Source organism: Bos indicus x Bos taurus, chromosome 17, assembly GCF_003369695.1.
Source record: "Bos indicus x Bos taurus breed Angus x Brahman F1 hybrid chromosome 17, Bos_hybrid_MaternalHap_v2.0, whole genome shotgun sequence".
Lineage (NCBI taxonomy): Eukaryota > Metazoa > Chordata > Mammalia > Artiodactyla > Bovidae > Bos > Bos indicus x Bos taurus.
In genome coordinates, this window is record NC_040092.1 from 58,145,621 (window position 1) to 58,171,676 (window position 26,056).

Sequence of the window (26,056 nt, forward strand, 5' to 3'; positions counted from 1 at the left end):
ACTTAGCAGCAGCAGCAGCAGAGCAGTAAGTCAGCCTCTCGGACTTCGGTTTATTCAAATGTCGTGAAGTAGTTGTAGAGACCAGAAGGGATCAGAGCAGAAAGTGCCTAGGAAGGTGATTTGTAAACTGTACAGTTCTGTTAACATACAGAGACACAGTGTAAGTTTGGCTGTTCTTTACCTGTGAGAGTCCTGTGACCAGGCTGTTTCTTTTTCCTGACACCCTTGTATTGATAGCAACACTTCTGATGTTTAATGACGAATGAGATCCCAGATAGCTCACAGACACAAAAAGTAGACATTCTTTTAATTTCTTTGGGAGACAATAGCATTTGCTTTCTGAGACGTTTGGTTGGAATTTCCTAAGTAGTCACTCTCATGCTCTCAATTTTCTAGGCTTCAAACCGCTCCCGTTCTCTCCTTGTCTGAGTATGTCTTTCTTAATCACCTTCTCAAGTTTCAGGTTACATAGCCGGGCTCCCACTCCAGGCTGGCCTCCCAGTGGCCCTGGCCTCTCTGTGACCCGTGCCTCTGGACTCAGACCAGCTCTGCAGTGTCGGCAGCCCCTGCAGCTGACCAGCTTGCGCGAGGGGCCCCCTTCTGCTCAAAGCTTCGCTGGACACCAAACAGGGGTGGCCTGTCCAGAGGGACCACAGCCTGGTGAATGTATTTTTAATGGTACAAACCTGGTCCTAGACTCTGATGCTAGGGGTAAAACTCCAAGTGCTGTGGGCCTCATCCCCCACCCAAGGAGCTTTTCTGGGGAAAGTGGTATTAGGAAAGGAAATGGGGGCTCAGTGGCCCTTGCAAAGCCAGTCTTTCCTATTCCCCACCTCATTCACTGGGCCAGGTCAGGTGGGGCTATTTGTAATGTGTAAAAGTCACAGTACCCCACCAAAGAGGCACATTAAAAGGGGCTTAGTAAAATATTGTTATTCGTGTCAAAGTTATAAATTTCAGACCTACACAGAATAACATCTAATGTTGGAAGCAGTCATAGAGATCAGGAGCAGAGAAACCTTGAGCTGAACAAGTAAACCTATGTACGGGTGTTTCATGGCTTCAGATCTTGAGCCCTTTCAAAGGATGTCCTTAAGGCACTACATCTGGGTCTCCCTGGGTAGGGAAGATCCCCTGGAGAAGAGCATGGCAACCCACAACAGTACTCTTGCCTAGAAAATCCCATGGACAGAGGAGCCATACGAGCTTCAGTCCATGGGGTCACAAAGGGTTGGACACAACTGAAACAACTTATTAGCACGCTCACACACCCTCTCTCTTCTCTGTGCAAGATTGGCACTCATGTGCCCAGCTGCTCGCTGAAATCCCAGCATCTGCCTAACAGTCTATAAAGATCAGAGATGAAGTAGCAGGTAGCCTACCATACCACCTCTGATTTCCTTCTCCCACTGTAGACAGAATTACTACTATTTATTAAGCAAAACAGCTTGTAGGAGCTGCAGAAACCAGACACATGACACAGTTTCTGCTCTTTTAGAGCTTGCAATGCTGTATTATCTCACATCAGTAAGGGAGCCCATTCTGGACCACGCAGCGCCACTGAATTGGATATTAGTGTTTCTCCTACTGATTCTAGTGAAAATTTAGAAAAGATCATTTACTTCTTGGGCCTTAGTTTTCTTATCCATAAAGTGAGGATATCGAAATCTGAAGCCTTTATATCTGTACATTTTGTGAGTCACAGTCTCCTACTACTTTTAATCATCAATCTTTTGATCCCTTTTATTCTTTTCATTTCAAGAAACTCTTAGCTAAGATATAGATCTTAATTTATCTGCTGCTGTGTGATTGGCAACTTGAACTTTAGAGAACCACGGCTGGAAAAAGTGGGGAAATGTATAATGGTCCATTTCTTCCATTTTAAGGCAGAATAAAAAATAATTTGGATTACTGTACACCTCATTAGTAAAATAGAATATGCCTGCTTTTGAATATTCAGAGATTTAGAGCAGCGGTTCCCTGCCTTTTGGGCACCAGGGACCAGTTTCGTGGAGGACACTTTTTTCCACGGGTTGGGGGAGGGGGCTGGTTTGCAGATAGTACAAGGATGTTACATTTCTGGTGCACTTTATTTCTATTATTATGACATCAGCTCCGCCTCAGATCATCAGGCATTAGATCCTGGAGGTTGGGGACCCCTGACTTAGAGAATGTAAAAAAGTTTTTGACTTTACAGAGGCATTTGATCACAGAATTCTTTTCCGTAGCGAGTTCCTCCAGTGTGTTTAAAATGTAATATGATTGGCAGAGGTTATGTGCACCAGAAATATCCAGTTCTGTACATTGATAATTTATTCTGCAGCAGTGCTGAGTATGTACACAGAAAATGTGCTTTCTGCTAATTAATTGGTATTTTCTGCAGTGTAAGAGGTTTTTTTTTTTTTTTTGGGGCTGCTGTGTTCGACTTTTACTGCCCTTTTTTCCCCTCGGTGTTCCTCCTGATCGTCCAGGCAGCATTCATTTGTGAAACAATTAGCTAAAATCAGGGCGTTCACCTGTGGCTGTTGGTTGCCTCCCCCAGTTAAGGGATGAATCTGTGACTGAGGCAGGAGATGCCTTCTGTAGTGGCGGGAACACAGAGCAGGTAAAAACAGATTTAGGTTCAGATGCCAGCACTGCTTCTCACTGGCCTCATGCAGGATACTTAACCTCAGAATATGATTTTCATCTGTACAATGGGAATTACAGTAACAGTGCTGAGATCATAGGATATGTGTGTGCATGTGTGTGTGTGTGCTTGGTCACTCGGTCATGTCCAACTCTTTGCAACCCCACGGGCTGTAGCCTGCCAGGCTCCTCTGTCCGTGGGATTCTCCAGGCAAGAATACTGGAGTGGGTTGCCACTGCTTTCTCCTGGGGATCTTCACAACGCAGGGATCGAACCCGGGTCTCCTGCTTTGCAGGCAGGTTCTTTACCATCTGAGCCACTCATAGGATAGAAGAGAACTTTCCTCTTTTCTGAAGGGGCTGACATAAATTAGGGCCCTCCGTGGAAGGTAGCTCTCTGCATTTCCCCTCCAGCCCCTGGAGCAGCCAGAAAGTAGCAACACAATTGCAGCCTGTGGAGTAGCAGTATCTGAGAGCTCAGCGGTCTCCAACCTTTTTTGGCACCAGGGGCTGGTTTCGTGGAAGACACAATTTTTCCATAGACCAGGGAGGGGGAGGATAGTTTCAGGATGACTCAAACACTTTATGTTTATTGTGAACTTTATTATTATTACACTAACTCCACCTCAGATCATCAGCCATTCTTAGATCCCAGAGGTTGGGGATCCCTGGGAGGTCCAGAGGGCTGGAGGCACCAGCAGGATTTAGCACAGGGTAGCCTGGTGTCATGGTTAAGTCATTGGCCAACCAGAGCCTAAGGGCCTGAGTTCAACTGGACTAGCCCTGTGATCTTCGGGAAAGTCACTCATCATTTCAGCGCCTCAGTTCTCAGATCTGTAAACTAAGGCTAGTAGCACTTATGTCAGAGAAATCTCATGTGCTAATTTGTGTGCGGTGCACACAACAGTTTCTGGTATGTTACAAGTCCATGCAGTCTGTTACCATGAAAATCTTTTGTTGTTGTTCTTAGAGTGTCATGCAGACTTTAAAACCGTTGCATGAAATGACTGTAGGCTTTACAAAGAGAGCAGATTATTTTCCATCAAGGAGGAGCAGGGCTTGGCCAGCAACTTGCACAGCAGATAGATTTGCTCTTAGAAGTCTGCTCTGGTCTTTCATCTCTCTCTGCCTGTCCACTCTGTACAGCTTTTGTTATTAATGTGGAGCAGTTGAAGTCACTGACTTGGGTGCCGGCCAGGCCAGTGTTTCTGAGGGCGTATATTACTTTCCTGGGCTGGTCCTGAATAGGATAATGGATATCAGAGGTACGGCGAAGCTGTCCTTCTAGGCACGAAAGGTGCGTTTGCCATCTTCTTCGTAACTGATGCTGATGGACCAGAATCTTATGTAGTATCTTAGTATTCTTTTTTTTCCCTCTTACCCTACAAACCTCTATCTCTTCTTTTAGTGGTCATTTTACTTGTTTTCAATTTAGACAGACTAACGCTGATTTTCTGTACATCTTTCTCCATTGTTGTTTTATGGTTGAAAATCTTCTCTTCAGTTTATTGAAGGCAGGTAAAAGTTCTCCATGAAGCCGTATATGTCTGGAGTGTGTGTATATATAAAGAGATGTGACTTTTGGGGACTGTTCAGTCTATATTGCCTTTTTCTTTCTCTGTAAGTAATGTAGCCCTGTGGGGAAAATATTCGTTGAAATAGTGAGTGAAAATGTGTTTTTCTCACATATCATGTTGCTCGAGAACACGCTTTTATTTTCTGTTCTGCTTTTGTGCTAGGGGCTTGGGAAACGATGTTTTTGTTGTTTTGGAAAGGCAATGGAATTTTATCAGACATTTTCCTGAGCCTCCCTACCTTCACTTTTCCTGAAATATTTCTCTCAAAGTCCTGTTTTCCTCTGTTAAGAGATTCCGTCATTTAAAAAGTACTGGAGCTTGCTTGGCCCAGGCCTTTCTGGTGATTCGTTGACTTTATAAAAGAAGAGACTGTGTCTGAGAAGCAGCACTTGAGGGATCATATGACCATTAGTGTGAAACTTGGGGCAATGATTTGTTAGCTGGAGCCATGACAGTCCTTTTTTTCTTTTCGTATCTACAAACAAATGTGTGTCTCTGGGCCCTGGTGGGTGTTGCGACTGGGGTGGGAGATAATGTCCTCCAGGGTTAGACTTGATTCTGACTTCTGTTCCCTAATTGTGGGGTTTTCTGTGGTTTTAGTAACTCCCATTGTGAAATAGAAACTGATTTCTAGTTGGTCTTAGTAATGGCTAAATTGTGACAGGCACGTATTTCTTTTTAGTCTCACAGTTGTTTTTCTGCTGTTTTCTCAATCTGTAAAGCAGTACTAGGGAATTTGAATTCCTGGAAATACTTTTCTTCCATAATGATATGTCACAGGTGTCTGAGTGCTATACACACTGCCTACTCCATTTTTAATGTCAATTTAGTGGAGATAAAACGTAGATAATAGCTGTGGATGTAATGAATCTGGTCTCTCTCCCCAGTGGCTTCCTATCTCCATATGTTATGGTGCCCCTCCGATCTTTCTGAAATGTTTACTGTTACAGCACTGAGATTTGGTCTTTCATATGGGAGTTTCTGAGATTTTTCTATATGGTCTGGGCATGAAATAACTTGCATAAGCCATATTCTGCATCTTTTTACAGAATGCAGTGAAAGGAGAAAGCTTTTAGTGTCATGTCATTCTTTATATAGTCCAACTCTTTTAAAAACATATTTTTATGATATGTAGGCAAATCTTGAAAATGCTCAGATGACAATAAAAATTACTTACAATTTTACCACTCAGAGAAAAACTGCTATGAAAATATTGAGGTATTTACTTCCAGACTAATTTTCTATGCTTATTTATATGGATAGGTAGTTATTCTTCTGCAAAATTGTCTGTAAACCTTTTTGAAACCTGCTTTTTTAAAAAAAAAACCAACAACAAAATATGTAAGAACTTTTTTCACATCCCAAAAATATTCTTTGAAAATGTGGTTTTAAATAGCTGCACAGTTTGTTTTCCATTGTAGTTTGTTTCTGAAAATACTTGTTAAAGATGTGCCAAAGAAAAAAGTGCATTAAAAAAGTAATTGAGAACATGTTAATTTTGTGCTTTACTCAAGATAAACATTTCTGTAACAAAACATTTTCTTTATGTAGTTCTTGGTATAGTAACAACTAATTATAGTACTTAACTTTTGATTAGCTATCCACAGCTGATTAAACAAGTGAAGTTTTTTAAAATGAACTTATTTTATTTTTTATAAAATCAGACTAGGGTCATCCCTAGCAGTCCAGTAGTTAAGACTCTACACTTCCATTGCAAGGGGCACAGGTTCGATACGTGGTCAGGGAACTAAGATCTCACGTGTCACATGGTGAGACCAAAAAGAAAAAAAAATGAATTTTGAAATAGTTCTTCCTTTTAAACTTGAAAAGATTAAAATCTTTTTCACCTGAATTTCGGGTTCACCTACCATTTGACTAGGCTGTAATTTGGGGGTGAACTTGACTTTCCCTGGGCCTCCTGGCTGCACAGGACCGGAAAGGCTGTACAGGCAGGGAAACAGAGCCAGATGGTCCCCATGATGGATGCCAAGCCCCCAGCAGAGATGGCTGCTCCACCCGATGGCTGCTCCACCCGACCGCAGGCTGCCTTTAGCCTGGGGTAGCAGGTGTCGAGACAGTTAACTTCTAATGGGCAGTGAAGGAGGAGGTGGCGGCCCCCGTGGCTGTCTCGTGACATCCGCAGTCTGACATTCTCAAACTATATGGGAGGAATCTGGGTAAGTCATGTAACCTCGTTTCATTCTGGCGTACTTGGCTTGTGGAGGGGAGTGGTGATGAACCCAAATGGAGCCGTCAGTCACCAGATCTTCACGGCACTTTTCAGTTTGAGTACTGAAGCCTGTAGTCACAGAGCCATCTCTAAAAATCACCCCGGATTTGACTACTATGACTTGTCCTGGACACGAGGGAGCTCCTGGTGGGAGCAAAAGAATGTGCCGGACAGTCATGTATCCCCGAGTTTATATATCTGTGCAGCTACTTAGGAGTAGTGTGGCTATGAGCATATATTGTAATCTCTCTGAGCCTTGTCTGTAAAACCTGATGAGAAGAAGAATTGCTTTCAAGATAAGTGAGCTTTGTATTTTATAAGTGCATGGCCCAGAGTAAGCTTTTGCTCAATATTGGTTCCCATGATGATGATACATGTGTGCTTTGATGATTGATAGATTTGTTCCGAGTCATCCAACCACTGTGTGGGTTCTTGATGGATGATTGATCATTCAGTAGCCCAGCCCTGCTGAATAACTTCTCTTTGTGCACTGAGCTAAACTTGACTATGCAAAGCTTTGTAAAGAGATGCCTCAAAATACAGTGACTTCAGTTAAAAGGTTGGGGGCTTTTTCCTTCTCTATCTCAAAACAGTCCACATGGTCCTTCCTGGAGGACTGGCAGGGAACCTCAACAGACAGATTCCTTCCGTCTTGTCTCTCTGCCGTTCTGTGGGAGTCCCCGTCTTCATAGTCGAGGTGACTCAGCCTGACCTCTTTTCAGCCCTGAGAAGGGACACGATGTAGATGTGGTACAGATCATTTTCACTCACATCCTATTGCCAAACTGTCACGCCACCACAGCTAGCTGTAAGAGAGGCTGGAAAATGCCATCTTTAGCAAGCCAGACACCCTGCGAAAACTTCTGGTACTGTAGAATGGGAGCTGGCCAACAATGGCCTGAGCATCAAGTCATCCAGCTACCAGTTATTGTAAATAAAATTGCGTAGGCTTATGTGTACCAAAGGGGATGGTGAAGGGTCCAGAGGAAGATTAGAAGTTTAGAATTAACATACATTTATTGTTGTATATAGAACAGGTAAACAGCAAAGTCCTACTGGATAGCACAGAAAATTATATTCAGTATCCTATAGTAACCTATAATGGAAAAGAGTTTGAAAAAGAATATGTATACATATATGTATGTATGTATAAATTAATCACTTTACTGTACACTTGAAACTAATATAACATTGTATATACCTCAGTCTACCTAACTATACCTCAGTAAAAATCAATAAAAATTTGAAAACAAATTGTACAGGAACACAGCCACACCCATTCATTTATGAATTGTCAGCAGCTGCTTTCGTATTACCACGGAAGAGGTGAGGAGTTGTGAGAGAGATCTTAATTGCCTGCAAAGCCTGCTGCTAAGTCGCGTTAGTCGTGTCCGACTCTGTGCGACCCCATAGACGGCAGCCCACCAGGCTCCCCCGTCCCTGGGATCCTCCAGGCACGAACACTGGAGTGGGTTGCCATTTCCTTCTCCAATGCGTGAAAGTGAAAAGGGAAAGTGACAGTGCTCAGTCGTGTCTGACTCTTCACGACCCCATGGATTGCAGCCCACCAGGCTGCTCCATCCACGGGATTTTCCAGGCAAGAGTACTGGAGTGGGGTGCCATTGCCTTCTCCAGCCTGCAAAGCCTAAAGTATTTTAAAAATAATTTTGTTCATTTATTTTTGGCTGTGCTGGGTCTTTGTTGATGTGCGGGCTTTTCTCTAGTTGTGGTACGTGAGCCTCTCATTGCAGTGGCTTCTCTTGTTGCAGGGCTGGGCTCTAGGGCACTTGGGCTCAGTAGTTGTGTCGCATCGGGTTAGTTGCTCTGCAGTAGGTGGGATCTTCCCAGACCAGGGATGGAACCTGCAGTGGCAGGCAAATTCTTCACCACTGAGCCACCGAGGAAGCCCCAAGGCTAAAGTGCTGACTACCTGGTGCTTTCCAGAGGTTTGCTGACCTCCACTATAGAAAAGGGGGAAATGACTATTAGGGGAGCAACCTGCAGGCTCTGGTAAGCAGGTAAGTCACTGCCTTGGAGATGCAAAGTTAGGAGCTGAATCTAATGAAGACTGATGACCTTTGGGAGAGTGGGTGGGTAGTTGAAGAAGCAGTATTGGGAAAGCTCTAAGGAGCCTGGTGTGAAGGAGCCTGGTGTGAAGGAGCCTGGTGTGAAGGAGCCTGGTGGAGGTGAAGGGGGTGAAGACAGGAGATGGCTTCTGAAGTCAGCTTCCATCTTTAAAGCAGAGCCTTGTATCTCAAGTACTCTCTCTCCCTTCCTGCAGCCCACTCTTTTTTTTTTTTTTCCCCCACTGCACATGCAGCATGTGGGATCTTAGTTCCTTGGCCAGGGATTGAACCTGTGCCCGCTGCATTGGAAGGCAGAGTCTTAACCACTCCTCTGTCTTGCACTTGATGCTTGCTGCATTCCCACTGCCGCTACCAGGTCGGCTCTTCTTTTCCCATAGTCTCTTCACTGGTTCCCCTGCACAGAACCTCAGCCTCCAAACATCCAAGGGAACGCCTTTCAATGTGGCTTTTATGTTCCTCCCCTTTAAAGGACTTCCAGGGGGTACCACTAGCTACTCAGTACTGACCCAGCTCCTTGCTTGGTCACTCCAGATCGTTCCACTCTTTGGCCCTAGTCCTGATTTCCTATCCTGTTTTCCTTACAGCCTTACACACCCTCTAGTCTCCAGCCTCACAGAAATACCTCGTGCTCAGTCTGCATTTGGCCATCTCCATGAATTTGCTCCCATTGTCGTCATCTTTTAAAAAATATTTAAATATTTATTTATTTATTTGAGTCAGTTCTTAGTTGCAACACTTGGGATCTTTACTTTCAGCATGTGGGATCTACTTCCCCAACCAGGGATTGAGCCTGAGTCCCCTGCGTTGGGAGTGCATTCTTAACCACTGGGCCACCAGGGAAGTCCTGCTCCTGTTGTTTCCTCAGCCTTACACTGTTGAAAGGCTGGCTTTGGGGATCAAGGCCGTGGTACGGGGTAGGCATGTTCACAGCTGGGCAGATGTAGGGGCTGTCTTCCTTTCGATGCTTTTCACATTTAAATTTCCTTTCCAGCTGGACCCTGTCTCCCATCCTAAGGAGAAGCTCTCCCTCCTCTAACACTTCTAGCGCTTCCATGATCTCTCCCAGCATGTCATTTGCTACTTCTGTGCAGGATTAAGAGTCATCCCGTCTGTGTTTCTGGTCTCGCAGAAGCTGTCCGGTCTCTGAGCCAGGGTTCAGATTTACCTGAGCCCTACCGTTTCACTTTTACCTGGTAGGTGCCAGTTAGCGTCCAGTGATGCTCTTTACAAGTGAATGCCTCTATGAAAGAGAGAGCTGACTGACCTGGAGGACTTTAGGTGCAAATGAAAATAGGGCTGTAATAATTCTGTGGAACGTAAGTGCCACTTAAGAGCTTCAAAACTCAGAGCAGTTTTTTTAGAGAAAGATCACTACATTGTGAAAGTGTTTTCTTCAGACCTGAAGTAGTATTTGAATGCGTGTTTTTTTTTTGTTTTTTTTTTTTAAAGCTGAGCCATGTGGCTTGGGGGATCTTAGTTCCCCGACCAGGAATCAAACCCCGGCCCTTGACAGTGAAAGCCGGAGTCCTAACCACTGGACCACCAGAAACGTCCCAAGAGCTGATACTTAAAGCACGTCTACAGATAGTGCTGATAGCCCCTGTGCTGGCGGGATGTTGGCAAGGATGGAAGGGAGGGGTCTTCCTTTCTTATCATCTATGCATTTTGCAATTCTTAAAGGGTGAAACAACTTATTCTGTAATTTTTACTCAAGCTTAAGTTAGGATTAAAAAAACCACCCTCTGTCTCCTAACTTGTCTTGTACTTACTATTCCGTGTCTAGAGCCTGGCACAGTCATAAACAAATAGTAAGTATTCAATACGTACATGTTGAAGGAATAGGTAAGTCGACTCGGGCACTTAATCGTAAGAGCTTTCTGGAAGAGGAAATGGATTCTAAAGCAAGATGATTGTTTCCAGGGGTGACATGGAAAGATAAAAGAGGCTTATCCTTCCAGTACCCCTCCAGTCCTCACCCCGCCAACCTCCTCCAATACACACGTCCCTGGCATGTCTTCTGGTTATAGGTTAAAGGTTTGTGAGCAATGAAGGTGTGCGGCCTTATTATTACTGAAAGGAACACTCCAGTGTTGGGTAAGGTTTTCATGGCCCCTTTCGTAATAAGCAAGATACTAAGTTAGCCAATGGAGAAGGAAATGGCAACCCACTCCAGTGTTCTTGCCTGGAGAATCCCAGGGATGGAGGAGCTTTGTGGGCTGCCGTCTATGGGGTCACACAGAGTCGGACACGACTGAAGTGACTTAGCAGCAAACATAGCCAAAGTGCATAAATTATGAATTTTTCCTTTGTGGGAGCACTGAGTGGAGGTACAGATCTGGGCTTTGTGGGTCAGATCCTAGAATTTTTGAAAGGAAGTAAAGTTTAAACCAGAAGCCTCTTTCAACTTGGCCTTCTGTCTGATTCCGTTGAAGTTCAGTTCAGTTGCTCTGTCGTGTCCGACTCTTTGCGATCCCTCCATGAACTGCAACATGCCAGGCCTTCCTGTCCAACACCAACTCCCGGAGTCTACCCAGACCCATGTCCATTGAGTCAGTGATGCCATCTAACCATCTCGTCCTCTGTCATCCCCTTCTCCTCCTGCCCTTAATCTTACCCAGCATCAGGGTCTTTTCAAATGAGTCAGCTCTTCCCATCAGGTAGCCAAAGTATTGGAGTTTCAGCTTAAACATCAGTCCTTCCAATGAACACCCAGGACTGATCTCCTTTAGGATGGACTGGTTGGATCTCCTTGCTGTCCAAGGGACTCTCAAGAGTCTTCTTCAACACCACAGTTCAAAAGCATCAATTCTTCCGTGCTCAGCTTTAGGCGGGGGGCGGGTTTCTACAAATTTTAATCTTCAACAGACAATAAATTAACAGTATCTATGAGCACACCTGTATGCAAGTCAGGAGGCAACAGTTAGAACTGGACATGGAACAACAGACTGGTTCCAAATAGGAAAAGGAGTACGTCAAGGCTGTATATTGTCACCCTGCTTATTTAACTTCTATGCAGAGTACATCATGAGAAACACTGGGCTAGAAGAAGCACAAGCTAGAATCAAAATTGCTGGGAGAAAAATCAATAACCTCAGATATGCAGATGACACCACCCTTATGGCAGAAAGTGAAGAGCTAAAAAGCCTTTTGATGAAAGTGAAAGTGGAGAGTGAAAAAGTTGGCTTGAAGCTCAACATTCAGAAAATGAAGATCATGGCATCTGGTCCCAATCACTTCATGGGAAATAGATGGGGAAACAGTGGAAACAGTGTCAGACTTTATTTTTGGGGGCTCCACAATCACTGCAGATGGTGACTGCAGCCATGAAATTAAAAGATGCTTACTCCTTGGAAGGAAAGTTATGACCAACCTAGATAACATATTCAAAAGCAGAGACATTACTTTGCCAACAAAGGTCCGTCTCGTCAAGCCTATGGTTTTTCCAGTGGTCATGTATGATGTGAGAGTTGGACTGTGAAGAAAGCTGAGCGCCAAAGAATTGATGCTTTTGAGCTGTGGTGTTGGAGAAGACTCTTGAGAGTCCCTTGGACTGCAAGGAGATCCAACCAGTCCATTCTGAAGGAGATCAGCCCTGGGATTTCGTTGGAAGGAATTATGCTAAAGCTGAACTCCAGTACTTTGGCCACCTCATGCGAAGAGTTGACTCATTGGAAAAGACTCTGATGCTGGGAGGGCTTGGGGGCAGGAGGAGAAGGGGACGACAGAGGACGAGATGGCTGGATGGCATCACTGACTCAATGGACGTGGGTCTGAGTGAACTCCGGGAGCTGGTGATGGACAGGGAGGCCTAGCGTGCTGCGATTCATGGGGTCACAAAGAGTCAGACAAGACTGAGCGACTGAACTGAACTGATGAGCACCCCAAATATAATTGATACCCCTTCATTTTGAGATAACATATCTGTTCTGGATATGTAAGAGATAACAGAGCCGAAAAATCTGAATCAGAGTGGGATGAGTTACACAGTGATCTGCAGTGGACACTGCAGTGTCGTGGGTGGGCATTTGCATCGAGCAGACCTGCAGTTTTGAACGTTGCACCATGCTTTTGTCCTTGAAAGAAGTCACTTAGTCTTCCAAGTCTGTGTTTCTTCATCTGGAAACTGGGAACAGTGACTTTATTTACCTCAGAGGAAAATGTACTGCTAGGTAGCGGTGCTGTGGCGACTGTGATAAAACCCATGCTGTTGGAACAAAGAGACCCCCAAATGCAGTGAATTAAAGAAGATTCAACTTCAGTTAGTGCATCCGGGCTTGCAAAGAAAGGCAGTCATGCTCCTTGCAGAAACTGTTCTGCCAGACCCAGGTTCCTTCTACCTTGTGACTCCATCCTCCCCTACATCATAGAGTCCCATCTTCATGGTCAGAGCAAGGTAGTTAGCACTTCTGTGTCCAAGCTTGGAGGGAGGGGAAAGAGTGTGGAGGTGCCATGCCCCATATGTTCAGGCCCAGCCCCAGAAAAGGTACAGACCCCTGGGGTCACTCTCCCTTTGAGAGAATTAAGTCAGCTGGCCACATCTGGCTGCCTGAGAGGCTGGAAGTGGAATTTCTCACTGGGTGGCATGTATCTAGACATTCATAATAGAAGGATGGAGAAACATACCTGGGGGAGCACCGGCTTAATCAATGCAACCATTATTTATTTATTGAAAAATAATTGGGTTGGCCAAAAATTTGTTCGGGTTTTCCTATACGATGTTAAAACCTGAAGGAACTTTTTAACTTCTCAAAGAAGGGTTTCAATATCCTTGCTCTAGGGGAAGAGGAGTGAAAAAGCTGTTGCAGCACAGAATTTGTGTGTCCCCTGAGAGGTTAGCCCTAATGGGATTCCCTGGTGGCTCAGTCGGTAAAGAATCTGCCTGCAATGCAGGAGTCAATCCCTGGGTCAGGAAGATGCCCTGGAGAAGGAAATGGCAACCCCCTCCAGTATTCTTGCTTGGGAAATCCCGTGGACAGAGGAGCCTGACTGGTTTCAGTCCGTAGGGTCGCCAAAGTTGGACACCACTTAGCAATTAAACCACCACCAAGAGGTTAGCTGCTCTTTGAAGGAAGGGATCCTTTAAACCACAAATCTAGGTGAGCCTAGAGGGAGTGGCAGGGGTGGGAAGAAAGATGCAGAAGGGGTAGAGATATGCTGAAAGGGAGGGAAAGCTGATTAGCTATATTCATCTTGAAAGGCCCGCTCTGTAAATTAAACTTAACCCCTTAGCTTACTAGGCGAGAACAAAGGACAGTAGCTTCTAGAGAAACTTTTTCTAGGAGCAAGAAGTTATTTCAAAGCACAGAAAAGAACACAGAGAAAAGAGTTGCACAGAGAAGCCTTATTCATCTTGAGTTTTCTCTTTCAAAGATATACTTTGTGTTCCTGTGTCCATGGGATTCTGCAGGCAAGAACACTGGAGTAGGTAGCCATGCCTTTTCCAGGGGATCTTCCCGATCCAGACCCAGGGATCAAACCCAGGTCTCCTCCACTACAGGCAGTTCTTTACCATCTGAGCCACCAGGAAAGCCCTTGTGCTAAAGGAAACAATCACATAAATATTCTCTGAGGTTATCTCTAACTTGTCACTCTTGCCAAAGAAAAGACAGAGTTGAAATACAGGAGTTTCTGCATTTTAAAGAAATAATTCAAACCAAATTCAAAGTAATTCAAAGTCCGTACCATTTTCTAGATTCTACATATATGCAGTAACATGCGATTTTTTTTTTCTCTTTCTGACTCACTCTGTATGACAGTCTCTAGGTCCACCCACGTCTCTCTGTTGTAAAGCAACTATTTTGTTATTGTTTAGTCACTAAGTTGTGTCCAACCCTTTGCAATCCTAGGGACTGTAGCCCACCAGGGTCCTCTGTCCATGGCATTTCCCAGGCAAGAATACTGGATCGGGTCGCCATTCCCTTCTCCATGGGGTCTTCCCGACCCAGGGACTGAATCTGTCTCTCAGATTCTTTGCCACCGAGGCACCGGGGATGCCTACTATGCTCCAATTAAAAAAAATAAATAAATAAAAGTGCTTAAGGGAAAAGAAATGAACTACTAAGTAAGCAACTCTTCTCAACAGAAGAAATGTACAGATTCTTGAAGACGGCCGAGTCAAGTTGAGAGTAAAGATCTCGTATTAGAGCAAATGTTTTTAAATGCTTAGAAAAATGATCTCCACGTTCTTTTATTCTTGTGCATTTAGCAGTTGTTAAGAAACAATGAGAAGGAATGAAATAATGGCCCCAAGTCTCTCCATAATATTTTTAAAAACCTACAATTTTAGACTTGACAAATAACTTACTCTAGACTCTTTTGTACTCAAGTAATGCTCGTATGTGAGTTGGCATTGGTTTTTGTTTTTATAAGTAACCCTTTGCCTAACCACTGAAAATAGCTGAGTTTATTTTAAGCCAATGGTCCAAAGTTGATAGCAAAGAAAGTAGAAGTGAGACTGTTTCTCAGTTTTTATTTTTCCCCCACCAAAGTGAGAAAAACAAATAACAGCTTATACCCGGAACCAAATTTCACGTGTTTACTTCTAAGGAAGTAACTTTTCTGTGAGGTGGGATTTTGTAGATTGCCCTGTTTGACCTGACTTGGAGAGTCAAAAAAAGGGCTTAAATTCTTAGTTTCTGATTTCATTTAGCAAAATGATTACTGACTGTCGAAACAGAGCTTTTGTTTTTTAATTAATTTATTTATTTTAATTGGAGGATAATTCCTTTATATTATTGTAGTGGTTTTTTGCCATACATCAACATGAATCAGTGCACATGTGAACAAAAAAAAAAATAGAACTTTTGTTTTTTAAAGGAAAATTAAGTTGTAGTGAAATATATGGAGCCTATAAATCTTATTTCAAGAATTCTGAAATCTTAAGAGGGTGGTAGGTAATGATGACGTGTTAATATTTTATGTGAGTAGGATCTTGCCGGAGGCCCAGGAAGAATTCCGATAGACGAAGTTCAGATTCTCAACAATTTCCAAATTCCTCAGGGGACTTGAGCTAGGAGTTAATTAGCTGCCCTTCTTTAATCTCTGACATTGAAAATAATGAATATTTTGATAATTCAACAGTGAACTGGGATGAAAGACTTTGAAAAAGAAGGCGTTTTTTAATATGCGGATGCCGGGGACTTCCTTGGAGGTCCAGTGGTTAAGACTCCACACTTCCAACTCTGGGGGTAGAGGTTCGATCCCTGGTCAGGGAACTAAGAATTCAACCTGCCATGTGCTACGGCCAAAAATAAATGCAGATGCTATTGTTGGGTGTCAGGAAGCAGATTACAATAGTAGTTTTGTCCAACAGATAATGATAGGGATATCCAGAGTTTTCTACTTGTGAAATCCTAGGTTGCTGAGGCTCACTTAGGTTTTTTTTTAGTGAATTCCCATCAGTGATAGCTGTACGTTCATGTCCATAAGCTCTATGTCCTTCCATGTGTTCATAAACCCCCTACAATTCTTTGATTCTGATGTTTTTTTACATTTTCTTTCTTTTCAAATTGAACTATAGTTGCTGTACCATATTATGTAAGTTATAAGTGTACAGTATAGTGACTCATAAGTTTTAAAGGGTATGCTCCAGTTATAGTTATTATAAAATGTTGGATATATTCCTTGTTTTGTACAGTATATCTTTGTAGCTTATTTTGTACTTGTTAATCCTATACCCCTATATTGTCACTCCCCCTTCTCTCCCTACTGGTAACCACTAGTTTCTTCCCTGTGAGTCTGCTTTTTTGGTATATTCACTAGTTCATTGTGTATAAGTGATATCATACAGTATTTTTCTTTCTCTGTCTGATTTATTTCTGTTGGCATGATACCCTCCAAATCCATCCATGGTGCTGCAAATGGCAAAATTTTATTCTTTTTTTAATGGCTGAGTAGTATTCCATTGTATATACCACATCTGCTTTATCTGTTCATCTGTTGATGGACAGTTAGGTTGCTTTGAAGATGTTTGCATTTTTTTTTTCCTTTACTGTTTTACAGTCCATGGGGTTGAAAAGAGTGGGATATGACTGAGTGACTAACACTTTCACTTTCACTTACTGTTTTAATGGCATCCCATCATCAGTAGCTATTGGACATTCATGGACTAAAGATTATGAGCTACCTGTCTAAAACCTTTCACCTTTGCTTCTATCTAAATTTGTCTAAATGAAAAGTAGTGACTCATCTGAATTGATAAAGTCATATCGCAGGGGTCAGCAAACTCTAGCCTGTAGGTCTGATTGGCTTCTTAACATCTGTGTGTTACTCACTCTTTTGTGTCTAACTCTTTGCGACCTAATAGACTGTAGCCCGCCAGTGTATTCCTCTGTTCATGGAATTCTCCAGGCACGAATACCAGGGTGAGTTGCCATTTGCTTCTCCAGGGGATCTTCCCAACCCAGGGATGAAACCTGGGTCTCCTGCATTGCAGGTGGTTTCTCTACTGTCTCAGCCACCAAAGAAAACTTTTACATTTTTTAAAAAATTGTAAAAAAATAAAAAGAAGTAGAATATGAGACAAAACCATGTGTAGCCTGCAGTGCCTAAAATATCTGCTATCTGACCCGTTACAAAAAAGTTTGCTGCCTCCTGTATCGTGTTAAGTGGTTAAGGTACAGACTCTTAGGGTCAGGGGGACATTGGTTCAAACCCTGGCTTTACCATTTACAGCAAGTTAATTTCTCTGTGATGTGTTTTCTCTTCTATAAATGGGAATCGTTACAGTGCCAACCTTACAGGGTTGTGGTGAGAACTGTGTTAATGTTTAGTGTTTAGTACAGTGCCTGGGGCTTCCCGAGTAGCTTGGCCGTAAAGAAACTGCCTGCAATGCAGGAGACCCGGGTTCGATCCCTGGGTCAGGAAGATCCCTGGGGAAGGGAATGGCAACCCACTCCAGTATACTTGCCTGGAGAATTCCATGGACAGAGGAGCCTGGAGGGCTACAGTTCATGGGGTCGCTGAGAGTTGAACACATGACTGAGCAACTAACACACACACGCGCACACACACACACACACACGCACACACACACACACACGCGCACACACACACACACACACACACACACACACACACACAGTGCCTAGTACTTAGTACCCAATAAATGTCAATGATTATTATTACTGTTGTGGTGGGAACAGTCTTTGAGAGCTCAGCTAGACTAGCCTTTGCTTTCAGCTGATGAACGAGCAAATTATCCAAGACCATTTTCAGCTTAAGATCCATTTTATTTCTAACAGTGCTGACTTAACTGAAAAAAGACATCAAGACAGACCCATGCTTAGACGTAAAAAAAAAAAAAAATGCTTAAAAGCATAAAAGGAAATAATAAAGATACCTTCTTTTTAGATTCAGAAAAGAACATTAAACGTGTCACTTTAAAACAAAGTAAACAGACTTTCTTCAATGTTACTTATGACAAGCACGAGAAGAACTAAAGTGGAAATGCAAGCATTCAGAGAGAGGATAATGGTTAGAGAAAAAAAGAGGAAGCAAGAACACACCAGGCTGTCAGCAGAAGAAGAGAAAGACCATGTCAGAAGGAAGGCTGGCGGGCTTTCTTCTGGGTGACCAGTATTACTGTGTCTCCTTCCCTTTCGAGCCCACCTTCCTTACTCTGTGCATCCAGTTTAATTGCTCCCATTTGAAGGAAAGCCTGTCGCCTGTGATCATTTTCCTCTGCAGAAATAAATTTTCAGCCTCAAGTCAAGGACTGTTCACAAAATACACATTGTATGTAAGGTATGCTCCCTCAGAAAACTTGTCACATATATATATGCAAAATCATCACATTTTGAATATTTATGACGCCAAGTAGTTTTACTGCCTTTAGCCACTTGCCTTCATCACCGTTATTCTTATTCTTAACATTTGTTGCATTTCTGAATACTTTTCTTCATCCTCTCTGCTGCTGCTACTGCTGCTAAGTCGCTTCAGTCGTGTCCGACTCTGTGCGACCCCATAGATGGCAGCCCACCAGGCTCCGCTGTCCCTGGGATTCTCCAGGCAAGAACACTGGAGTGGGTTGCCATTTCCTTCTCCAGTGCATGAAAGTGAAAAATGAAAGTGAAGTCGCTCAGTCGTGTCTGACTCTTATCGACCCCATGGACTGGAGCCTACCAGGCTCCTCCATCCATGGGATTTTCCAGGCAAGAGTACTGGAGTGGGGTGCCATTGCCTTCTCCTCTCTAGTGCCCCTTGATTCGCTCCCAGGTTGGGGAAGAACGAACTTAGTTATTTACAGAAAGTAGAAAGTGTTAAAAGAAACACACCAAAAAAATGATTGAAGTAAAATTCATTCTTTTTCCTTCTGTTTTACTCGGGTTGTTTATTCCGTTTGTGGATATTGCACCAGAGAGATGAGTGGTCCAGGATTGGTATTTGATGATGTCAGGGGACTAGAGTAATGGCCTCGCACAGAGATAACACAGTGAAGCCTTGCATTGATTATTACCTCATCTTATTAGCTGATGGAGAACTTTGAAAAGACAAGACTGCAGAGCTTTTCAAGAGTGCAGCTTCCAGGATCTGATCCTGAGAGCTTGATCATCGTCACTGCCCAGTGGGACTGTATTAGGAATAGTGGTGGCTTCCTGTACTAAACTACATTTTACGGGAGAGCTATAATCACCTCCCGCCTCGCCTTCAGATTGTTCAGATAACGTTATCACTTTCAGATTGACTTTGGTTTTCCTTCCTAGCAGTTACAGAATTAAAATCAGTCCTGCTCATTTACTTGGGTTTCTCTTCCTCTGCTAGAAGTTACATTTGCTGAGGTAGGTGAATTTTTGTGTGTGTGTGTTACTTTGGGTTTTTTGGCCAAGCCGCATGGCATGCATATGAAGGATCCTTGTTCCCTGACCAGGGATGAAACCTGTGCCTCCTGCAGTGGAAGTTCAGAGTCTTAACCCCTGCACCACCAGGGAAGTCCCAGTTTTTGTTTTGTGAACTACTAAACGTTTCTCCAGGAGCCAAAATAGTGGTACCTGAAGTTGCTCAGTAAATATTTTTGGATGAGTGAATGAATAAATAGATTAAATACAGTTATTTGTCATTTCCACTGAAATATCCTCCCCAGACACATGTAGGTTGTCAGCTGGTGTCATTCTAGCCGTTTTTGCGCTGAGAAGGATATTTTAAGAATACTTTAAATTTTGAATGAATTCTGTTTTAAACCCATGAACAGTTGAGCACATAAAAGAAACAACATGAAATCTATGTTTTCATGGGTTAATAATATTGTAACAGCTTCAGTCGCTCAGTCATGTCCAACTGTTGTGACCCCATGCACTGCAGCCCACCAGGCTCCTCTGTCCATGGAATTGTCCAGGCAAGAATACTGGAGTGGGTTGCCATTGCCTTCTCTAGGGGATCTTCCTGACCCAGGGATCAAACCCGGGTCTCCTGCATTGTAGGCAGTTTCTTTACTGTCTGAGCCGCCAGGGAAGCCCAAGTAATATTATAAATGGTAAAGTGTAAGATTGCTAGATACCCATAACTCAGGCAGTTAAAGCCTTTAGTTGTCACTAAAAATGTTTGAGAGAGGTTTTAAAATACAGTTGGCCCTTGGTATCTGAGGGGGAGGGGTTCAGGACCCACCTCGAATACCACAATCCATGGATGCTCAAGTTCTTTATATAAAATGGCTTATTGCACATCCTCCTATAGACTTTTTTTTTTTGTATTTATTTAATTTTTGGCTGTGCTGTGTCTTCGTGGCTTTCACGAGGGCTTGCTCTGGTTGCAGCAAGCAGCAGCTGCTCTTTGTTTCGGAGCTTGGGCTTCTCATTGCAGTGGCTTCTCTCATTGTGGAGCACAGGCTTCAGTAGTCGTAGCTCCAGGGCCCTAGAGTGCAGGCTCAGTAGTCGTGGCACATGGACTTAGCTGCCCCACACCGAGTGGAATCCCATCCCAGGATGGCACCCGTGTCCCCAGCATTGGCAGGCAGGTTCTTATCCACGGTGCCACCAGGGAAGTCCCCTCCTGTAGACTTTTAAATCACCTCTAGATTATCTGTGATACGTAGTACAATGTAGATGTTGTGTAAATAGTTGCTGAAAGGGTAAATTGACGTTTCACTCTTTGGAACTTTCTGGAGTTTCTTTTTTCCAAATATTTTTGATCCAAGATCGGTTGAAACTATGAATGAGCAACATACAGATATGGAGAGCAGACTGTATTATTGTTCCCTTTATTCGAAGAGAATAGCATAATAAGTACCAATATTTAAAACAGTGTTCTTTCTGATAGCAATTGATTATACAATGTTATTAACCACTATGCTCTGCTGCCATTTTTAAAAAATCAATTAATTTAAACATTGTTTTTATTGAAGTATAGCTGATTTAGGTTGTGTTCGTTTCAGGTGTGCAGCAAAGTGATCCAGTTACACAAATGTGTGTGTGTGTGTGTTCATTTTCAGATTTTTTTCTGTTATAGGTTATTATATCAAATATAGTTCCTTGTGCTGTACAGTAGGTCCTTTTTTAATCTGTTTTATACATAGTAGCACGTATCTGTTAATCTTAAACTTCCAAACTGTTCCTCCCCCATGCTCATCCCCTCTTGGCCACCACAAGTCTGTTGTCAATGTCTGTAAATCTGTTTCTCTTTTGTAGATAAGTTCATTTGTATCATATTTTGGATTTCACATATACGTGCGATCCTACCGTATTTGTCTTTCTTTTTCTGACTTTGCCTAGTATGATGATTTCTAGGTTCACCCATGTTGCTGCAAATAACATGGTTTTTTGTGGCTAAGTAGTATTCCATTGGGAGAAGGCAGTGGCACCCCACTTCAGTACTCTTGCCTGGAAAATCCCATGGATGGAGGATCCTGGTGGGCTCCAGTCCATGGGGTCGCGGAGAGTTGGACGCGACTGAGAACTTCACTTTCACTTTTCACTTTCATTCATTGGAGAAGGAAATGGCAACCCACTCCAGTGTTCTTGCCTGGAGAATCCCAGGGACGGGGGAGCCTGGTGAGCTGCAGTCTATGGGGTCACACAGAGTCGGACACGACTGATGCGACTTAGCAGCAGCAGCAGCAGTATTCCATTGTGTATATGTGTGTGTGCGTATATGTATATGCCGCACCCTCTTTGTCCATTCATCTGTCAATGGACGTTTTGGTTGCTTCCATGTCTTTGGGTATTATAGAGTGTGCTGCTGTGAACAGTGGGTGCATGCATCTTTTTTGCTATCATCTTTTAAGGCGTACCTTCCATATACCCTTTCTTAGGGTTTGGCTGTAACAAAATGAGGAATAAACCAAGAAGGAGGAAAGCATGGCCTGCAGGGCTTGGTGGACCCACCCTGGGAAAATACAGCAGGAAATCACAGAAGGATCCCCTGTTGAAGCAGAAGTTGGGGCAAGGGAGGACTCAAGTAGAGTGGACCTAGGAAAGGAGAGGGTTGATAAGCAGGCGTTACAGTGGGAGGCTTGGGAAAGGTTGATGATCTGATAAAGGGAATTGATGAAGTAGAAAACAGAGATTCCATTAAACCTTAACCCGAGGAGCATTCTCCGTTGTATGGCCTGCAGCTAATGATGCTGACCCTGCACAAGCCAAGAAGCCAGTGCAGTCCTAGTCCCAAGGGGCCATGGGAAAAAACATATCCATGGTCATGAGAGTATAAATGCCCTTTATTGACTTTAAACTCTTACAGTCAATCTTTATAGAGTTTCTAAAAAAAAAACAACAAAATTGAGATGGTTATAGGACAGAATGTGTTATCAGCCTTGATAGTGTGAGAGTTATGTGGATAGCAGATGAAAATTAGGCAGTGGGAGGTCATTGAGGAAAGATGGAGGAGGGGAATGAAAGCAAATTGTTCCTAGAAAATTGCTCTATGCCTGATAAACCACACAGTGGCTTAGTATGTGGTGCAGAATCCATCTGGTCGAGGGGCTGAACTGGGGTTACCGCTACTTTGGGAGGAAGCGGGGAAGAGGCAGAGGGGGAAAGTGAGCTGTCAAAGCTAGACCTCCATGGTTTATGTCTGAAAATGAGAAGTCATGTAGAAGCATAGTGTTTGGAAATAAGATGTATCTTTTATGCACAGGGAAGAGACTCAGTTCATATGGTTCAAATGCAGACCTTAATGAAGGAACTACTTATGGTGCTGTGGCTTGGGCTTACATGAGGGTCCTGATACCCTTAGGGCTGGAGGAACAGGGGTGGAAATAATAAATGCTCATTTAAAAAGCTGTGTATACCAGACCCCTGAGCCCTGAAACAATAAGTAACCACCCAGGGGCTCTGTGTTCAGGAATTAGGTAAAGCTGGGAAAAAGGGGGATAAATACACTCACCTCTTCCCCAGACACAGAGACAGGTGGAGAATGGGTCTGTGGTGAGGGGTTAAACCAGGAATAACCAACCCAGGGTAATCACCAAGAGAAGCCCAAACCAGGACTAGCTTCTCTTTAGAGTCCAGCTCAGGGTGAGGATGCCTGCGGTGGGATTATAGTATTGTGTGATAAGTTCTTCTGTACAACTTGATGTTTGACCTTCTGCAGATATGAATTTAATAGAACATTTTAATATACATATCTTTATTCAGCACCTGTCATATCATCCGACGTGCTAGAAGCTTGGTGGACTGGAGAGACTCAGTCTCCTCTTAATTCCTTATTGTCTCCTTGGAGAGAGAAGATGCTAAACCAACCATCAAACAAAATAATCAGTATGATTACAAATTGTGATGAATGCTGTAAGTTTAATTTCATAGCACGCAGAAAGTTAGCACTACTTGTATAAACTTAAGTCTTTAATAGAGATACTGCACTGATTTTTAAAATGTAATTATTTGAGAATAGGAACAGTTCTTTTCTTGAGTAGCTTGTTGAGCTCAAACGGCATGCTGCAAATCAGATCTACAAACACAACAGCTGTCTCATTTGTTCCCTTGTTACTCATTTTAATGAATCACTTGAACAGACTTCAAAACGTTAAATTAGATATATAAGCATGCTTGAAGAATTATATCATAATATCATATTTCAAATTTAGTAGTGATATCATTGTCTAAACATAGTAAGTTTTAAGAAAGTCAGTTTTTTAGCTACTTTGCCCTCTATAAATAATGTGGTAGTAAAACAGCAGATAAAAATTAACCGAAGAATCCATAACATCCAAGTATAGAAAGCTGGGGAAGTTCCCCCACATCCCTTCTTCCTGACATAGGAGCCTTGATGCTTGGAGTAAATCTTTTGAGGGTCCTCAAAGGTGGAAATTTGCTGTTCCTTGCCTTTGTAGTAGAGGTCTGAGCAACAAGAAAGTCGGGAAGGCATTACCAGCACAGAGTTTTCCTCTGTGTTCTTGATACTTCCTGTTGCCGAGGGTTTGTCCAAAGGGAAAAGATAAATGAACAGAGGAAGATGTATTTCAGCTGTCTTCTCATTCCTCTCGCCTTTCATAGCATTCACAGCAGTCTGAGAACAGAAAAAAAAAAAAAAAGTTACATCTTGTGTTCCTCTACCCTGAGCATTTGCTTATTAAAATAAACCTTGACTGCTCCATCTCCCCTGATTTGGGCCTCTCTGTTTCCTCCATGAAAAAGCTGGTGAGGGTGTTTAAAGCTGATAACTGTGTCACATGTAAGATATAGTCATAAATCACTGGAAATGAACTGTTTTTAGAACCTGCCAGAACTATCATACTAATGCACTTCTACAAAGGGCGGTAAATATGATAATTAAGGGAACTGTTTATTTTAGTCCCTTTATTCATCTCTGAATGTTTTTTGGTATGGATCCTCTTATTTGATTGTTTTATACAATTCTGGGAAATAGCTCTTACCAGTGTAGGAGTTTTAGATGTGCAAGTACTTACATACGGGAGAAAATCTGGTATCACATCTCTTGGCTCAGACGGTAAAACATCTGTCTACCATGTGGGAGACATGGGTTCGATCCCTGGATCGGGAAGATCCTCTGGAGAAGGAAATGGCAATCCATTCCAGTACTATCGCCTGGAAAATCCCATGGACAGAGGAGCTTGGTAAGCTACATACAGTCCATGGGGTCGCAAAGAGTCAGACACGACTGAGCGACTTCACTTTCACTTTTAAGTTATTTAGCATTCTGATTCTTTCGGAGGTTAAGAAGTAGAACCACTGGGTCACTGAAGCCTCGAAACGCTTAAGACTTGTATCTCCTTTCAGGAGTGATTTTCGGATGTTTTGTTCAGTTAGTGAAGTTTCTGTAACCCTGGCCGGTTGGCTCGCAGAGGTGTGTCACCAGTCATAAGGAGTGGAGGGGGTCACGTGACTGGTTGTTTACGTAAGTCAGTAGCAGTGTCTGTCATCTTCATATTTAAAGAACTGTACATGTTAGTGCGAAACTCGGGTATAAAATGGGCCGCCGGTTTGGAGGCGAGTCGGCTGCTGCAGCAGATGAGATCATAGACAAAACCCACACCCCTCTCCAGACAGAAAGATCCCCATGGAGATAAGCCTGCTTTCTGGGAGGAGTCACTCAGCCACGTCTGCCATCGCTGTTGAGCGTCTCTGTTTCACTTTACCGGCCCCTCGATTTGAAGTGCAGTGAAATGAATACAGAGCTTGCCAGAGGCATCTTTGTAGAAGTGATTCTGTTTTAGCCACTCATGTCAAAGACACCTGAAAACACCAGAGATTAAAGCAGGCTGACCGCGTGAACTTAGAAACTAGCAGTTAGTAAATTGTCTTCTTAAAGATCCAGAAACCCATATGCCACCTAGAGATGCCATCTAGAGATGCCAACTTCTCCTTAAAAGGTAATGAGGAAAGGTCCAAAGGTGCATAAGGAAAGAGTGAACCTACCGAAGCTGATACAAGAGTTTTGTCTTCGGAGCAAAAGTGTTGAATAGGAATTTGGAAGTTAGCTTTCTGTCCTTGAGTGACTGATTCGTAGAAGTGCGAAGTAAGCTCGTTGTGCCTTGCACTTTGTTCGGTTCTGGTTTGGGTTTTCCTGATTTCTGTAGTGCCAGCCTTTCTTACGTTTTCTCTGCTCATGAGGACTCCACTAGGGGGCAGACAACAGAACGGAATATAAAGGAAACCTATTCAGTGCATTGCCTGTGTTTGCTACTCTTTCTGGATACCTTAGGGGAAGGTCTTTCTATTTTGTGTATTTCACGTAATGGCATCTTTATCATGCTTATAGCTATATATTTTAAGTGTAAATGCTTATTCAGGCTTAATGATAGTTTCCCAATTAATACATTATCACAGTATATTTCTTTTGGTTTTCTAGCGTGTTTCTGGCATCGAACCTCAAACCACTAATTATTATTTGTGGACGACCATAATGATGGTCCCTGTGAGGTCCACCTTATCCGTGAATATTCTTCTTCATTCATTCACTCAGTAACCACTCATTGGGTTCCTACTTTTGTCAAGCATTGTGTGGGTTAGGTTTTGAGACTAGAGCAGTGAAGAGAGAGTTCTTAGGAGGCTGCACATAACAAATGCTTACGTGCAACTGCTCCCTAAGCCATTTGGTGAAAGGACTAGGCTGAGAGGGCAAAGAAGGGATTCTTCTTTTTT

General features: G+C 43.1%; 1 protein-coding gene and 1 long non-coding RNA gene across 11 annotated transcripts in view; one reads left to right on the top strand and one right to left on the bottom strand.

Moving 5' to 3' along the window:
* The window catches only part of GAB1 (GRB2 associated binding protein 1), a 128,015-nt gene that overhangs the window by 47,307 nt on the left and 54,652 nt on the right, over window positions 1–26,056 (top strand). The window contains exon 1 of one of the 10 annotated variants that reach the window (XM_027567428.1): window positions 3,880–3,925. The exons of 8 other annotated variants lie outside the window; for them this stretch is intronic. The gene's annotated coding sequence lies outside the window, so the exon portion shown is untranslated. Of the gene's footprint in view, window positions 1–3,879; window positions 3,926–26,056 lie in introns of those variants that run through there. One more of the 10 variants, XM_027567423.1, reaches the window with a different exon arrangement.
* On the bottom strand, window positions 23,226–24,461 carry LOC113907803. Its single transcript, XR_003515285.1, has 2 exons — window positions 24,361–24,461; window positions 23,226–23,960 (listed from the first exon to the last, which is right to left on the bottom strand). It is a non-coding gene; the product is annotated as an uncharacterized LOC113907803 (long non-coding RNA).